Source organism: Rattus norvegicus, chromosome 5 (assembly GCF_021556685.1).
Source record: "Rattus norvegicus strain SHRSP/BbbUtx chromosome 5, alternate assembly SHRSP_T2T, whole genome shotgun sequence".
Taxonomy (NCBI): Eukaryota; Metazoa; Chordata; class Mammalia; order Rodentia; family Muridae; genus Rattus; species Rattus norvegicus.
Genome location: NC_141538.1, coordinates 31,590,451 through 31,609,583, shown reverse-complemented (window position 1 = coordinate 31,609,583; position 19,133 = coordinate 31,590,451). Strand labels below are relative to the sequence as shown.

Below are 19,133 nucleotides of genomic sequence, written 5' to 3'. Positions count from 1 at the left end.
CTTTCACAATGGTGTCAGAGAAAACAAAATATCTTAGAATAAACATAACCCTGGAGAGTAAAGTCATACACTATGAATATTTCAAATTGCTGAACAAAGACATTGAGAAAGACAATAAAAATGGAAAAACATGCCTATTTGTAGATTGGTAGGATTAATATTGTGAAAATGAGTAGGTACCAAAGATAATATATAGGTTCAATGCAATCCCAATCAAAATACCACAACATTCTTAGTAGAAAAAAAATCCTAAACTTGATGTGGAACTTTCAAGACTCCAGTTGGTCAAAATAACATTGAGCAAAAAGTATAATACTAGAGGAAATGTCATTTCAGACCTTAAGATGTATTATAGAGCTATAGTAATGAAAATAATATTGTGGTACAGGCACAAAAACAGGCAGGTAAACTTAAAAAAAAGACCCAAACATGAGTACTCATAACTATAACCATCTCATATTTGACAATGATAAAAGATATATGCTGGAGAAAAGACAACATCTTCAAAAACTGGTGCTCACATGTAGAAGAATGAAATGAGATCGGTATCTATCCATCACTCTGTATAAAAGATAATGCCATGTGAATAAGATACCTCAATTTAGAACCTGAAATATTAAACCTGACAGAAGAAAGCGTATAGTCCCTTACAACCTGTAGATACAGAAATTGGCTTTTGGATCAGGACTTCATTTGCCTAAGAATTAAAGCCAACAACTGACACATGAGACTTCATTAAACTAAAAAGCTTCCATACAATAAGGAAATAATCAAGTGAAAAAGAAACCCACCGAATGGGAGAGAATATTTGACAGAATATGACAGGGGATTAATATATTTCGTTTTTGTTGTGTGATTTTTTTCATTTTTCCTTTTTTAGTCTTTAATCTCTTTTTACAGTCCAGTCTTTATATTCATAATATATTTTATGCACAAAGAACATACAAAGAACAACAAAAAAATCAATAACTTATTTTAAAATGGCCTAGGAACCTAAAGAGAGTGTTATCAATAGAAGAAATAAAAATAGGTAAGAAAGGTGTTCATCATCCTTAGCAATTAGGGAAATCCAAATTAAAATAACTTTGATATTCTACCTCACCCTCGTCAGAATAACTAAGACCAATAAAATAAGTGAAAACAAATGCTGTCCAGTGAGGTAATGGGGAAAGGAGACCTTAATTTACTGTGTAAGTACACATTTGTGTAGCTACACTGGAAATATGTATAGAGAATACTCAAGAATCAACAAAAAAATAAACCTACTATATGACCCAACACTCCTTACATGCTCCCAGGGCTCAACGTATCCCCAACAGATACTTGCTTAGCCGTGCTCCCTGTTTAAATGCAATAATTAGGAAAATGAAACTACTTAAACGTCCTTTCACAGATGAATAAACAACGAAAATGTAATGCATATAATCAGAAGGATATTATTAGGCTATAAACATGAAAATTTCGGGTAATTTGATAAGCCTAGAAAAGATTCTGTTGAAATAAGTATAACCCAGATCCAGATAAACTCAGCAAATTCTCTCAACCGCGGTTCAGTTCCTAGCTTAAATGATCAGATGTGAGTATGCAATACAGGATAACCACAAAACCCAGGGAAATATAAAGGGCCCATGGAGGATGGTTTGAGGAGGAAATAGCAGGATGAGGATGATAGGAAGCAGAAAACAGCAAGACAGGGAATAGGATCCAAATGGAGATGGGAGGAAGTCATTGAGGAAGGAGAGTGAGAGCAGGTGAGGGACAAATAATACCAAGGTTGCTTGATAAAACCTTAAGGGATCTTATTATTTTGAATCTACTTAAACTGTTGTACAACACATACAAGTTTATGCATCTACATATACACATACATATAATATATAACATATCTTTACACATACATATATATGGAAAGTTTGGGGCTAATGCCAACAATATTTCCTACAACAAAAAGTGATTTAAAAAAAAAACCCAGTATCAGGCAAGAGAACGAACCATCCCTTCAAATGGTTGGTCAGAATAGTTCAAGTGCCTCCCAAAACTATTTAGACTATGGCTGTTACCCCAGGTTGCCTCTTAGAGGCTGAAGGGAAGCTTCTATTTCTGAAGAAACCACAGAACTCTGAAGATTCAAGTTGAATTTAACCTTAAAGTCCCCTCCTTCTTGTGGTCTACTTTCCCATGTACAGAAAATACCATACAATCTGCTGAGGGAGGGAAACAGTTAATAGCCCCAATGAGTTGTGACAATATGAACCACAACAGTGACCAGCATGAGAAGATATCCACAAAGATGTGGTAGGTGGCACTCACATGTTGGTGAAAATCCATCTCTGTCTAGTTGGATTTAAGGCTCACTCAAGGTGGGGGAATTATGGCTGGTATTAGAGACATAGCAAATGTTCCAAAACAAGTGAGGACATTGACTGTAGATGGTAATATATTACTGCCACTTGGTTGGCCAACGTAACTCCTAACTATATTTAAAGTCTTATCCTTGTATTCACAGAGACGTCTATCAACCCCACTAAAGAAACTTTTCCCAACAAATTGAGATTAATACAGACAACTCCAAGGAGAACCCATGAAGAGATCTGTAGATCATGGGGAACCCTAGCCCAATGGATAAATCTATATCACAACTCTCGCATCTACGACTCAAGGGATATCTAAGACTCAAGGGTGGCTTAAAGACGGTAAGGGTCAGAACACCAGGAAGTCTGCAGTAAAACAGTCTCTCACAGGAATGACTATGTAAACAAGATCTGAACAATGGTAATGTCAGTAGACACACTGACATGGTGGGGGAAATCTCATGGGGTTGCATTCCTGGACAGGAGCTATAGGCAACTGATGACTGTGAAGAGGAGAGCAGCTTCTTCTGGGGATGAGCCACACTTTTGGTAATTTAACAGAAGCTTCGCCGGTGTTATGAAGACAGAACTGAGTCACTCTGGAAGACTGTTGGGCATTTTCTTACAAAATTAATCATGTCCTTGCTTTCCATTGAACCAGCAATTTGGTAATTACCAAAAGGAGCTGAAGATCTTTGTTCACACAAAAACTTATATATAATTGCTAAGGCTTAGAAGGAGCCAATATATCCATTAATAGGTTTTACAGCTATGATACTCCTACACAAAGGAGTATGATATGACAAAGAAATGCACAACCAAACCCAAAACAATTGAACTTCACCTACTTGGTGAATGAAACTAGTCTGAAAAAAGCTATTATTCCTTTTATTCTTTTAAATTAGCACACTGAGTAAATAGGTTTCAGCACAGCCATTTCATGCACACTTTGTTCTTATTGTCCTCCCTCTACCAGCCCCTTCCCCTTACTCTGTTCCTCCCACATATGAGAGAAAACATGTTGTGTTTGCTTCTCTGGATCTCACTACTTTTATTCAACAAGATACCTACTATCAGTTCTATACTGTTTTCTACAAATATCAGAACCTAATTTTTCTTTATAAATGAAGTTACATTGTGAAAATCTACCATACATTCCTTATCCAACCACCTGCTCATAGACATCTATATTAGTTCTATTAAGTAATAAGAAAACATGGGAAGTCAGCACTGATGTGCAAAGGTCGCTAGGGTAGGACTGCATACTGTGAGAATGAACACAGGAGGGGTACAACTGGGTAACATGATATTTCTACCTTTAATATTTTGAGAAAGCGACGGGTGTAGAGTCTATACCAATTTATAATCACATGAAGAGTGTAGAAGGGCTCCTCTAACCCCACATTCTCACTAGCAGGTGGTAGTGTTTTGCTGATGGTAGCCATTGTGAAAGGAATTAAATGGGTTCTCAAGGCACTTTTACTTTTCATTTTCCTCATAGCTAAGCATTTAATTCTTGTCAAATATGTAAAATTATATACATGAAGACAAAAAGGTAGATTTGTCTATAAATAAAAATAAGAAACTGGCATACTCAAATGTAAAAGACATTAGATACTTGTCTTTAATCCAGCATGAAAATCAACTCCCAGTGAGGCAAAAACTGCACTATAGGACTTTAAGCCCTGAAACTGCTGTGGAAAAACCTCCAAGATATAAAGTTAGGAAAACTTCCTTTAAAAAGACTTCAATTACACAGAAAACAACCCTAAGGCATACTGAAATTTAAAAGCTGTATAGCAAAGAAACTATCAGCAGAGTGAACAGACTGCCTAAAGAATGGATGAAAATCTCTTCCAGCTATACTTCAGAGAGGAGTGAAATGTATAACATGTAAGGAACTGTAAATATTAAAAACCTACCTGCCAATAATTGAGGTAGTGAAGAAAATGGATAGCACTCAGAAGTAGAAACACAAACAGACAGTGCAAATTTCAAAGTGTTCCTCTCGATACATTACTCCACCGATATGAGATTCAGGGGGAAAGGCAAAATTATGGACACAATAAAAATCAGTGTCATGTCAGGGAGTTGTAAGCCCCAGGGAGGATGAAGATTCAGGAAACTCCCAGAATGGTGAATATACATTCCGGTGGACACAAGTCTGTATGCACAGATTCAAACCTACAGAATATGAAGCCAGCAGTGAAGCCCACAGAGTTGTGAGCTCAGAGTGATCACAACTATTTGGCCCTCCTTAGACCAGCACATGCACCACTATGATGGGGGATCACAGGCAGGCTACATGTGTGTGGGGATCTCTATATCTTTCTCTTTATGTTGCTGTGATCCTAAGACTGATCAAAAAGTTCTACAATTAAAGACTCTCATAAAAATGCTTCTAGATAGAGCTAGGTAATTACCTAAGTTTCAGAAAGTTTTCTTCTATTAAGCAGTTTTATTATCATGCTATCCAATACTTTTATCCATAAGTGGGATCACATCTCATGAGGCATTTTCATAGAAACTACACGGAATCATTTTAAGGGATATATTTTCAAATTTTTCTGAATTTATAACAATGTGAAGATACTGATCTTCTTGACGGTTTTTGTAATAAACTCTGTAGTCAAGTTTACTAAGTCCCTAATGCTGTGTTGCGTCTGTCCCTCTAATTCGCTGTCTCTCTTTCACTCCACAGTAACACCCATTCCCCTGCCTCTCAAAATCTCCATCCACCTTCATTCTAGTCTGAACATATCATCTTGTTTCCCGGGTCAAATACACACACACACACACACACACACACACACACACACACACACACACACACACTGTTTATATATATATATATATATATATATATGTATGTATAATGTTTATATATGTATGTATGTCTATATGTACACATGTATTCTGGCACATGTGGCCCCCTACACACACACACAATGGAAGACAGCTTTGGCAGTTCTGACATGACTCAACTCTTCTGCATCCTTTGTCCTGGTGAGAAGAAATGTTGTAACAATCACTCCTGATTGAGAGTAAGCTATGTGCTTTGTCTAATGAAACTCTAAATGAAATGCACAGCCCACGAAGCTGCTCTTGTCTCCCACTGCCACAGTGATCATACATGTGGGTTGAGGTGAAGCCTTTGGTGTCTGGGCTCTTAAGCTTTTCTAGTAATGAGTTTGGGGTATAGTGCCTGTACAAGAAATAAACATTTGTGCTTTTAAGACACTGAGATAAGGGCTCTCTATCTAGTGGAGACTGAGGAGAAACAGAGCCATCATATGCTTCATTATTAACTCTTCTTCCAGTGACCAAATAACTGCAAAAGAAACAACTTAAGATAAGAAGAATTTATCTTGGTTCACTATTGGAGTTCCAGTCCATTGCAGACCTGAGGTGTGGTGGGAGACACATGTCACAGTCTGACAGCAGGAGCTTGAAGCTGCTTGCTTACCCCTCCATGGATCAGGATCAAAGACGGGACAGGAAGCAGAGCTGACCTACATATCCTATGGCCCACTGAGTCACTCCTTCCACTAAACCTCAACCAGCAGAGGTTCTCCAGCCTCCCTGCACAGCACCCAGTGTTCGAGAACATGAGCCTGCGAGGCACATTTCAGAATAAAACTACAACTGAATATCATAACCTTGCTAGGGATAACCACAATAAGCAAGGTAAGTATAAAATATATGACTTATTAACTATAGATGAATACTGCACGATAGAGAGCAATACTCTGCGTTCATGGCAGACCTTCTAACTGAAGTGACTGTATCGTACAGATAGATGGTGACATTTTAACGCAGGGCGAAAGGAATAAGACAGACCAGAACAGCAAGCACAAGCTTGCTGATATGGGAAAAGTCTGGGATGCTCAAAGACGTGCATTTTAACCTGGAACAAACAAATGGGAACGAGAGCAGAGATAAATTTAGGAACAAAACAAGGGGACGGGTTTCAGAGAGGAATGCTGGCTAATTTCAGTGCCTCGGCTTTCACCTTGAATGACTAGGGAGCCTTTGGGGGATTGTGAATTGGGACTGAGAAAGGGAAGATGTCATCAGCCAAGTGAGAGACTTGATGCTTTATTTCCTTCCTAGTACTCTTTTAAAGCCACGTATCAGTAAATTAAAGAACAGTAAATGTAACATTGAATAGCTATGCTTATGTTCACTAATTAACACATTGCAACATTGAATACAACCAACAAGTAATTACCAAATATTATAATGTACTAAGCCATATAATGTACTAAGTATCAAGAGATTACGTGTTAAATGTGGTAACAAGTCAGTACACAATAGTACAGTATTATTTAACAAATAAGCCAGATAAAATTCACAGTTTATGAATCTTGCTTGATTTACTTTGATACGTCTAAATTATACAAAATAAAACCATATAAAACATTTTCTCATTATAATAGTGCCCTCTGTAACAAAAAGCCATGTTCAGAACCCAAGTTCTTTGCCAGAAGCAAACAATTCAAACCAGGAAAAACAAAGTAGAAGGAAACAAACCACAAATCAAATCCAAGCATTCAATCAAGAAAACACACCTTACGCTGTGTCCTTGAGGCTGCCAAGTTGGAACTCTGGAAAGCGGCCAAAAAAAAGAGAGATGTTTCCGGAAGCACAGTCTCAGAAGCTCGGCTGCGTTCCTGGCAAATCCAACTCCAGTTGCCAAAAATCACACTCTTGGTTGATTTCTCTTACTGTAATTTAAAATGAGAATGTATGGACAAATTAAAATCAATGATTTTCAGTTACCTCATTGACTAAGAACAAGACACACTGAAGGGGCTAGAGACAGATCAGTGAGTAAAGAGTTGCGGTGCAAATGTAAAGACTAGAGTTCGGGCTTCCAGAATGCATGAAAAGTCAGGTAAGGAGGGGGGACCACCAAAACCCTCAGTGCTCGGGAAGCAGAGATGGGCTATGTCTGATGCAAGATGGCTAGCTGAACTAGCCAAATCTGTAAACTCTGGGCTCTAGTACCTGACCCTATCTCAATATATAATGTAAATATAACTGAGGAAGGCTCCTGACATCAGCCCTGGTTCTCCTGATATACACACCAGGAGAAAAAATAATCTAAAAATTAAAATGAAACAACTAAAAAGATAAGAGCATCTTAAGCTTTGTATGGTTCCTTTTGTTTCATTCTATGATTCTTGGTTTTCTAACTGTTAACATATTGCAACATTGACTGAAACCAATAAGTGATTTCCAAATGTTATAATGACTAAACTATAATAATGTACTGTCAATGGACAACATGATAAATGTGGTAAACAAGTCAGTACACAGTAGTACAATATTATTTAACAAATAATTTAATATTTATTTGCTTACTTATTTAACAAAAAATCTTTTCAACCCAAAACAGATTTAACTGCCAAAGTATATTTGGAGGATAATGCATCTTTATTTTTTTCTTTTTTTATTGGATTTTTAAATTTACATTTCAAATATTGTCCCTGTTCCCAGTCTATAAGCCCCCATCCTATCTCCCTCCCTTTCTTCTATAAGGGTGTTGCCCTTCCCCAACCACCCACCCTTCCCGTCTCCCCACCTGATATTCCCCTACAATGGGGGGGGGGGTACAGACTTGGCAGGACCAAGGGCTTCTCTTCCCATTGGTGCCCAACAAGGCCATCCTCTGCTACATATATAATGCATCTTTATAAGGCACAATTCCATAATAATGGCTGGGAGAAGGTCCCTTATAGGAAAGCATTACAAAAATTTACTTGACTTAATATAGGTGCGAAAGTCATTTGAGAAGTAGTGGGAGAATGTTCTAGTTTACTCTGAAGCTATAGTTCTCAACCTTCTTAAAACAACCCTTTTAATACAGTCCTTCGTGATGTGGTGTCTCTCCCACCATAAAATATTTTGCTGCTACTTTCTAACTGTAATTTTGCTAATTCTATGAATTGCAATATAAATATCTGATATGTGTAATATCTGATATACAAGCACCAAAAGGGGTCGTGACCCACAGGTTGGAAACCACTATTGTAGAGTCATGCACGAGGTATAAAAGACAAATTTCAAATTACTTTTTGCTATTTCAATTTGTATATCATTAACTCATAAAGCAATAGTACCTAATAATAAACTTCAAAGTACATATTACTTCCTAAACAGTTATTAACAATAATACTGCAAATAACTGTGTATATGTAAACGCATGTATTCACTGAACATAAGAGTAATATATATTACATACATATTATGCACCAAATTCTGAACTTTTTTCTAGTTTACACTGAAATTAATCTGATATATATGATAATCAAATTTATATGACTCCAAACTACTTTCTAATAATACCAACTGAACATTAAAATCCATATATTTGAGAATATTTTTTAATTCCAATAGGATAAATATAAATATCTTACAGTTTTAGGAAAGACTTTTAAAAAAATGTATGTGTATGCACTAACACGGGGGAGGGGAAGGAAAAGGGGAGGGCGTACACAAACTTACATACTCATGCACACATGTGTGAGTGAGGGTGTCTGTGGAAGCCCGAGGGGGGCTGCAGATCACCTGAAACTAGTGAAGCAGTAAGGAACCTGTGGCTGCTGGGAATTCATGTTCAGTACTCTGCAAAAGCAGCAAGCACTCTTCACTGCTGAACCAGCTAACCAGCCTCGAGGCCATTTATAAGGACAGATAAAAATTAAAGTCAAGAGTCATAAAAGGACAAAATGGCTTTTAAATAAATAATGCTACTACTGAATAAAGCTTAATGCTTATCTCATACCACCACCTAACGATAACAACAAAATGATCCCAGTCCTAAATGCAAGGGCTAGTATTATAATACTCTTCAAAATTGTGTGACTTAAATGTCATGACTTTGAGCTACATAACAGTTTTAGAGACTAAAGATAGGATCTTATATGCTCCAAAGAACAAAAATAGTTCAAAGATATTCCAAACAACAGGAGAAAATATTTATAAATCAGTTCATGGATAAAAAAGTTTTGTAGTGAGATTATATGAAAGACTTTTACTATTCAATAACTTTAAAAAATCAGTAATAAAATTTTCCAATAATCAAAGAATTTGAAATGACATCTTCCCAAAGGCTTTTCAAATTTCCAACAATCACATATTTTATTTGATGTGGAAATTTAGAATAACAGCACAGCACTTTCACCTCTACATGGTCAACTAATCGAAAGGAAAACAGTGACAGTGGAGGAAGATGCCAGGGGAGAGATCTGAACCCTTATGCATTGGTTAGCAATGTTAAAGAGTAAACTCACACTTTAGAGAGTCAGCAATTGCTCCCCAAAAACCTACACACAGAACCATATGTAACCAACACTTCTGCTCTTAAGTGCATGCTCATGAGAAATAAAAGGCTTTCCATACAAAAAGAGCATGTGTGTCTTCAGAATTATTCTAAAAGCCTCAAAGAGGAACCAACCCACAATGAACAGACTGAAAAATCAAGGTCACATAACTGGCTATTGGTCAGAAAAACTAATCAATTACTGATGCTCATTGCTACATAGATGGTCCTAGAAATAAAGCTAAGGGAAAAAGAGCAGGTGGAATCGCTCACTGAATGTATCAGGACAGTGTTCTCTTTACAGAAAAAAATTCAGGATGGGGAAAAGTCAATAGTGAGAGTAAAGCCATTATGCTGTCGAGATAAAAGAGATAATTTGTGTTTTTTAACAGAGAAAAGAGTTCTTGCTGGAATACAAAAGTATTTCAAAATTAGATAGTGTTGATGGTTGCACAAGTTTGTAAACACTAAACCTGTTTGACCATACTATTTTATACAAGCACACAGAGAGACAGACAGACAGACAGATAGATATAGATATAGATATCCCATCCCCTCCCCCTTCTTTTATAAGGGTGTTCTCCCACCCATCCATCCACCCCTTCCTGCCCTGACATTCCCCTGCACTGGGGGGTTGGAGGATCCAGCCTTGGCAGGAGCAAGAACTTCTCCTCCCATTGGTCCCCAACAAGGCCATCCTCTGCTACATATGCAGTTGGAGCCATGGGTCTATCCATGTGTACTCTTTGGATGGTGGTTTAGTCCCTGGAAGCTCTGGTTGGTTGGTATTGCTGTTCTTATGGGGTTGCAAGTCCCTTCAGCTCCTTCAAACCTTTCCCTAACTCCTCCAATGGGGACCCCATTCTCAGTTCAATGGTTGGCTGAGAGCATCCACCTCTGTATTTGTCCTGCTCATATCAAATCTTACGCTTGTGAACTATGTCTCTCAATATGCAGTTTGAAATACAAGTATTATAATAATAATCTACTCTGAGGTCCTTAGCTAAAATCTTGGGGCCACATGTTCTGTGGGAACATTGAAATTACGTAAAGGTAACATGTCCATCCCTCGCAGTTGTGTATTTGAGATCCTTGAAGTAAAGGGAAGACGCACAGTGGAGAAAGGCCACACCCACCGAAAGCACAGGCATTCCGCAAACAGGTTAGCCCTGGCTGACACCTCAATCACAGCTTATGAAAAGCTTTAGAAACGGGCATTTAACCGAACTACTGAATTTTCAAAATGATAAATCGTGGGCCCTGGCCCCTTATAAATGGTGATGAAATTAATGGGAATATGGAGCAGTTGGCATTTATTAAATGGCAGTTAGCACGGCAAGCACTGATATTATGTAAGCAGCTGTGTGGTGGGGACTTGCCTTCGCATCCCTCTGGAGCAAACACAATTAGCTGTAACTGACGAAATGGTTCCCTTGGGATTTGGTAAGTGACCTACTTGAGCATGCCACCTTGGGAGGGAAAAAGATGGAAATCTGCATTAAAACCTATCTGGAGAGTTCACTCTTCACAGGGAACTACTACGTGTTCTGGGCTGTGGACTGACATTTGAAAAGGAGGAAAGGACTCTTTATGAGATGAGATATGAATACCAGAGTATATATAAATAATATGTTATTATCAGAAAATTATTTCATCAGCAACTGAACCTGTATTAAATTGGAAGCACAGATAGTCAAGTTCTCTTTGAGTAATGAAATGTTAATTTTATCATAATGATAGGGGTTAGTTTAGAGATTGCACTATCTACATCTAAACTATCAAATATAAATAGATCCCAGTGGTCCCTAACTAAATCACCAACTTAAGTTTTCATGAATTTTCTGTAGGACATATTTAAAGGTATCACAGAAGCCAAACATACATGGCTATGGACCATGTTTTGTCTAGTGATATTCCTATGAAGACCAGAAAAAATTATGTTTTGTACCTTATAAGTAACTTCATCTTCTAAATGTTGAGTGATTTTTTTTATTTATTTAGCATATACATTGACATGTGACATGATGTTATATACTCTATGTGTTCCTAGGGTGGCTAAGAAACTGTTTATATACAATACTTTAAAGGAGAGTAATAAAAACAACCAGAGGTCAGAATTTCTCACAGTTGCTTTCATTTATGTGATAAGAGAATGAAAAAATTTAGAGGAATACTATGAAATGTGTGAGAACTAATATTCTAAAGGGCTAATCTGATCATTTATTGTACTATTTTAAAACCTACAGTACGTCCTCTGCTAAATGACTTAGACATTTTTTGCATAGCATATACCAGCGTTCTTCACTTGGCCATACGGACTCTATGGTCCCGCTTTCAGCCATATGTTACAAGTTACAAGTACAAGTTACATATCACACGTTACAAGTAGTCTGTCTTGCCTGCTAAACACCTTTCTACAAACTTCAGCTGTTTCATAGCTCTATTCCCTTTACCGAAATGCAAGCTTCCTCCTAGACTAACCAACCTTGGCTTCATGGAATTCTTAAGACTTCATTTATTTTTACACTTTATCTATATAATTTACCTGCTCCACCAAGGCAAACCTTTGGTAATATGCTTTCCACTTATTAAATATTGCCCGCTTACCTTGATAGTCACTTGGTTTTAATATACGATGGTTGAATATTTATAATATCAGGTAGGAACTTATTTTTGCCTTTGAAAAGCAAAGTCTAAAATCTTTATGGAAATGTTGACCCATCCCTATAGATGATAAAAATAAAATCACAATTATGAAATGTGAAGAAAAGTAGACTTTTAGTGTTGGCAGCAGTTCATTGAAGATCAAGAAGATTCCGAGGCAAGTAAAACATTGATAGACATTTAGAGCAAAACTGTGAGAAATGCAATATTAGTCCTGTCTATACATTAACATTTATCATTTAGGCCAAGAGATGACAACATTTTACAACTTAAAAAATTAAAAATTAAAAAGGCCCGGAAATGCAAAAGGTATCTTTTTATATAAGATATGACTACTCAAAAGACAAGTTTTAAATTATAATCATATTTCCCATGCAAATAAAAGAAGGTATTTTTCAGGAAGGGAATGTTCATGGTTTCCCATCTATTTTCTGAACTGCCCAATTCCATAAAAGCAGCAGAGCAATGGTTTGGGAACTTCAAGTATATTTCCATGTGTTTTGTATTTCTAGGGTTTGAGCAACAGAAATCTGCTACTGTATGGATACAAGAGTCTAGCTCTTCGTTTGCTTCCGGAGGAAAACAATCAACCCGATAAGGTATTTTAATTATAAGAAATGAGCCGTGAACATAAATGTGTATGTGTATGCTACTTAGGCTGATGGAACAGTGTCTCCAAATACTTTTATTAAATCTAGTTTAATATTGAGAGCACATGTAAACAGAACACATTAATTCAATAGTGTAATATGTATTTGAATAGGAATAAAACATGAGAAACTTCTGGCTTACTGATATCACAGAAGAGATTACACTGCCTGGCCCAAAGATATACAAATTCTGATCCCCAGAACCTAGGATAAGTTACTGAAGGGTCCTTGCTGTCCTTAGGAAATGCATTACAAAAGACCTGTCAGACACATGCAAAGTATTGGCAAAAATGATTAGTTGATGAAAGAATAGGGCCATAAACATAGGAATGTGGGTGGCCGTATAACCTGGGAAAGGAATAGCAACAAAGATTGTCTACTGTAAGTTATACAAAGAATACAGCCCTGAAAAAAACTGTCATTTCCAGTACGGTACATGTCAAACTCCAAATAGGAGTATGAGATGTTAAAACTACAGTTTATAAAAATACTTAATGTTTCTCATATATTTTAATTTCATGACATCTTTTATCTTTTGTACTATCTATTATCACTTTTTCACTGTCATTTTTGGATGGAGTTCTAAACACAGGGGCCATGCATTATGAATGCATTGGCTTCCAAAGGTTCCCTGCGTTGGTCTTCTTTGACTTAAGGCATGCCTCTGGCTTCTTTGCTAATTTCCTTGATTTGATGGGGGTATTTTCTTCCACTTGGTTTCACTGTCAAACTCTATATTGTCCAGAATATTTTAGCACGTAAAAAGCTGTATAGGACATTTCTGCATAATCCCACGTTTCACACATTTGATGGACACAGATTTGAGGAGTGGAATGAAACTGGAGAATGGTAAATGAAGAAGCAGAGAAAAGATAGGTTCAGAATGTAGATAATCTGCTCTGGGCTGCTCAGAGACTGAACGCTATCACTGTAAACAATGCATCCCAATGCCCAAGTGTGGTGGTAGCAGAAAGACACAAACCTCCAGTCCTTCCTACACAACCAACTGGAGGCCTAGAAATGTTTTAAAACCCAATAAATGATGAGTCTGCTACCATGGTCAAAGCCTCCCATCAAGTGTACTTCCCACTTAAATTAAGACATAACCTATAATCTTGAATTAGGATCTTGTGAAGGACATCCATATAAATTATTATTCAAAATCCAACAAAGGCATTTAATGTAAAACCAAGTACTCTCTGGATTGAGTCATCTAACTTTTGTAATAGTTAACATTTTTAGGTTTTACATTCTAACTGGACTGCTACTTTTCTAACTATAGAAATTATTAAAGAAGAAGGTTTCTTTATTCTTACTGCAGTTTGCACCATGACTTAAAAGGCATGGTGTTGACAAGAACCTTCATTTTATGATATTCTCTTACCTGTGACTCAACACAACGGCTGAGAAGAATGTTTACCTTGTTAATTCTTCTTGAAATGTATGAGGTAAAAATGACCATTTCACTAAAATACATGCACAAATGACTGTACTGTTTCAAAAACACTTAGCGCTTCTATCATACAAAAAAGATCAAGTATATTTAAGAGGTTTGTAAAAGAATTAGTTCTAGGATGAAATGATTCTTATTTGTTTAACAAATTTCTTGAGGAAATCAGATATGAATAAATATGTGGTGCTATTTTCTACTAGTGTCATTTTAGTTATTCTGAGAGAGTACATGCATACTCTATTCTAAAAGGTATATTCAAGACCTTCATAGAGGCACAGATATTGCTATTCAAACATGGATATATAACATGGATAGATGCACAAAGTTGGGTGGTGAATATGGCCTCACCTCATGCTTCGACATGGATGAACACTCAAAGGTATGCTTTCCAATGGGGGCACTCAGAATTTCAGTAAGAAGACTATTCTTCCTCTAGCTGACAGATCTCCCTCTTAGCCAAATCTGTGGCCTTAGAAGTCAAAAGTAGCTGCTTGAAAGTCATTGTAATGATGCAAAAAAAAATGCCATTGCATACTTCAAAAAGACCAAGAAATATCACTCATTATAAGAAATCAGAGTGCTAGATTAACAGTCTTGGCCTACAATCTCATTTACTTGAAGCTTCTACGTAAAAGGATATGATAGTTACATCAATTATCAACTTGACTGGACCTACCATCATCTAAGAGACATGGTACATGACTCTGAGAGAGTATCATCATTATGCTGACGTGGAAATGCTGTTCTCTGGGCTGGGTCTTGGGTTGCATGAAAAGGAGAAACTCAGCTGAGCCCAAGCACTTATTACTTCTTCCTGACTGTTGGTGCAATATTCCCATCAGACCCATGCTCCTGTCTCCATGCCTTCCCTACCATCTTGGACTAATTGGGTATTTTTTCAGCAACAAGGAAGTTAACTAACACGGAGGAGTATCTAATCAGTTACTCCAATGATGCATGACATGAATGGTGCAAAATGGTATGTCTGAGTAAGCGCATCTATTCTGAAATCTGAGGGTTTTTCTACAAGGTGATTAAGGTCTAGTTTCTGGGAAAGGAAATAGAGGGTCAAAAAGGATAGGAGAAATCAACAGTCATTTTGGTATCTGATCAAAAGTACTAACATCTAGTCAGTGTGTTAGCAGAAAAACTGTTTCATCACTGTTTTCAAACTCAAGAAACAAAAAAATCTATCCTTGAATGTTAAAATGTGTGTGCCATTGAGATGCTAAGTCTAGTCTATCTTTACTCAGTTTCTCTACTAGAAATGAAGAGGCCGGTATAAGAAGGGCAGAGTTCATCGAAGAGTTTTAAGAAATACCAGGCCCTTTCGTACACTCAATGCTTATTACAAAAGATATGGATCCTTTCTATTCTAAGGCTTTGCCTATTCAGAGGTGGCATGTCTACAACTGGTACCAACTTGTGTGGGTTATTTGAGCAAAGTAAATATTTAACTCTACTAAAAATCTATTTAAAAATAAAACTGGGTAAAGAACTACATGTAGAGAGACTCTCTTGTGTAGTGTGTGGAACAATCGCCTGTCAATAAAAATCCAACGGCCAATAAGCTGAGGGAAGATTAGAAGGTGGGACTTCCGGATAGGACTTCCGCTGAGGGAATCACACAGGGGATTTGCCACCTGACCATCTCTGAGAGAGTCAGACAAAACTGAAGAGAGGTTACCAGCCATGTGGCAGACATAGAATAGTATCAACAGGATAATTGAGTTAAGAGCTAGTTGGAAAACAACTCTTAAAAGCTTAAGGCCTAGGCATTTATTATTAAATAATAAGCCTAGGGTCATTATTCAGGAACATGGAATAATGACCCAGGAGCATGTGTGGAAAAGCCAAATGGTTACAGCTATCAGAAACTGAAAGCAACCAGGATTTTTTTTTTTTTTTTGGTTCTTTTTTTTTTTTTTTTTTTTTTTTCGGAGCTGGGGACCGAACCCAGGGCCTTGCGCTTCCTAGGTAAGCGCTCTACCACTGAGCTAAATCCCCAGCCCCAGGATTTTTTTTTTTTAGCCTACGCATATTAAAACATAAAAGATCTCTCACATGAGCTGTAAGAAAGAATCAGGTAATGATTTCACAGTTGCATGAACTTAGCATAATCAGCCAATACAACTTAGCACTGTCCTATAGCATTACATCTTTCTCACCTGAATATGCGTTCATAGACAGGATCAATGGCTTACATGGAAACAAAGTAACAAGTTTTCAACATTGGATGTTTCTGTTGTTCAGTAATAAAAATGAGACAGATTGGAATGACCTTATTTGGATAGTTAAATGGGTAAAAGACTATTTGAAAGAGTTAAACAAGCAAACAAACCAAAAAAAAAAAAAAAAAAAAACCCAAAAAAACAAAAGAAAAACAAAAAACTCTGCTCCAAGTTTTCCTTAGTGAGACACGGGGAAAAGTAATTATCGTGTCTTAATTAAAGGAAAATTGTGGTCTCAATATAGCTTCTACTTACTATTCAAAGGCTGCCCAATCTACAGGATCACTCGAAACTTTCTTTAGCATCTCCAAATGATCATCAAAATGATTAGATTTAAGAGGAACATATCCTAATGTCTCCAAGAGCCCCAACAAAACCACACCCCCTTCTCTATGTGTTCATGGGAGGTGGGGAACTAATACTACTAAGGACAGATTAAACCATGCAAGGCCCTTCATGTGCTACCTACACAGTAAAAACGCTGAATCAACATAGGAGAGATGGATGGGCTTAATCCTCTCTTCTCAATGAACCAAAAAAATAAGAAACATCAAGAACATTTAAAAAGACATTAAGATAAACAAATGGACATTATAATCAACAACATTTTGAATTACCGAAGATCGCTATTTTAATTATGCTTTTAAATCAATCCTGCAAGGTAGATACTCAATCGACAACTTTACAGATGAGATGGTTGAGGGTTCTCACCTAAGGAAAACTAAGGGGCTTTCTTACTGATGGTCATTGTTAATAGCAGAAAAAGGGAAGCTCTCTTCCCGAGGATTTACACTGGCAACCTGGCGTTTTCCTATAGAATGTTTGTTCTTCTGAACATGTAGGGCCAAAATGCACAAGGGAAGAAGATATTTGCAGTAGTTGCCTATGTTACCTTGTAGTTGATAATTAAATATGGATTCAATAGTAGGTGCTTAGAGCTTTGACATGCTTCACAGTGGACTGCAACGAAGACCGTGTATGAAAGTGCTTCCTGTATTGAGATGCAACTTACAGAGGATAAGGTCAAGTGGAAGACAGTTTACCCAAGAGCCTCTTTTCCTAGCCATCCACATACACAGCAACATAGTTTCGGTTCAGGGATTGGTTAAACATCAGAAAAAGTAACCCCACTTCACCACTACCACTAAAAAATGTAACTCTAGTCTACAAATATTTTGGCTTACAAAGACCGTTCCCATAAAAGGGAAGCAGGAAAGAATAAATCGGAGTTAAAACACGTGGGGAGGAGGCGGCCTGAGCAGGATTAGCAGACACTAGTCACCTGTAACTACAAGGAGGCCTCTCAAGTTAGTGGACAGCACAGGAAGCTAATCCCCAGGCCAGGGTAAACCTGGGGAAGTGGGTGGGACTGAGAGTTTCAGGACCTGGAGCACTAGGACACGCTGGCAGGGCGCACCCCGCGTTGCAAACCAGGCGGCCACACCCACCCCGGTCTGGCCATTCTTTCCCGGCCGGAGAAGCCAGAACCGTCGAAAAGGAGGTCGCCCTGCTGGGCTCGGAGCCCAGGTCCCCTGGAGGAGCCTCCCGATGCTCAGGCCCAGCGCCTGGGGCTGTTCCCCGGGCCAGATCTACAGTCTCCACCGGGCAGGGAGACGCTGGGAAAAGCGCGATTCCAGCCCTGGGCCCGTATCCAGAGAACTGTGACCCCGAACCCCCAAGCCCTTGCCGGAAACACACCTCAGCATTGCCCAGCGAGGGCGGCCCAACTGCGGGTCCGGCCGGGTGGGCAGCTGTCCACGCTGCTGTCACTCAGAAGCAGGGGCGGGACGACGAGCCGCACACCCCTACTCCAGGAGGGCTAAACGAGGAGGGGCGGGGCCAGCCTTTAGTCTGCACTCTGATTGGCTAGGCCTTTCCTGCGAACCTTCGGGACTGCGCGCGCCCTTAGGTCCATCTTTTCTGTACCATAGAGAGTGACCCACGGCTCCAGTCTCAGACATAGCAGAGGATGGCATTATCTGGCATCAAGGGGAGGAGAAGCCCTTGGTCCTGTGAAGGCTCGATGTCCCAGTGTAGCGGAATCTCAGGGCGGGGAGGCGGGAGGGAGTGGGTGGGTGGGGGGGAGCACCCTCACAGAAGTAGGGGGACAGGGGTTGGGCTAGGGGGTTTCCTGAGTGAAAACTGGGAAAGGGAATAGCATTTGAATGTTAAATAAAGAAAATATCCAATGAGAGAGAGAGAGAGAGAGAGAGAGAGAGAGAGAGAGAGAGAGAGAGAGAGAGGAGAAGAGAGAGCACACTTCAGTACTTCTGAGGATGCAGAAGGTAACAGAGGGGAGCCTGTCTTCTTTTCACAAATATAAAACGAAAACCCAAAGTTATTTTTATGAGTGACCAGCTTCTATCTTTTACAGCCAAACACACCCAAATCTAGTCATATCCTTAGGAAAACATTCCAATAATGAAAACGTTCAGAGAAGGGATTCCAGGGGCAAGG

At 38.4% G+C, this 19,133-nt stretch overlaps 1 protein-coding gene across 2 annotated transcripts in view; it reads right to left on the bottom strand.

The window, feature by feature from the left end:
- The window catches only part of Triqk (triple QxxK/R motif containing), a 73,076-nt gene extending 54,585 nt beyond the window's left edge, over positions 1-18,491 (bottom strand). The window contains 2 exon segments of one of the 2 annotated variants that reach the window (NM_001171802.1): positions 6,923-7,078; positions 18,375-18,491. The gene's annotated coding sequence lies outside the window, so the exon portion shown is untranslated. 2 annotated transcript variants of the gene reach the window in all.
- Positions 18,492-19,133: the final 642 nt, after the last annotated feature.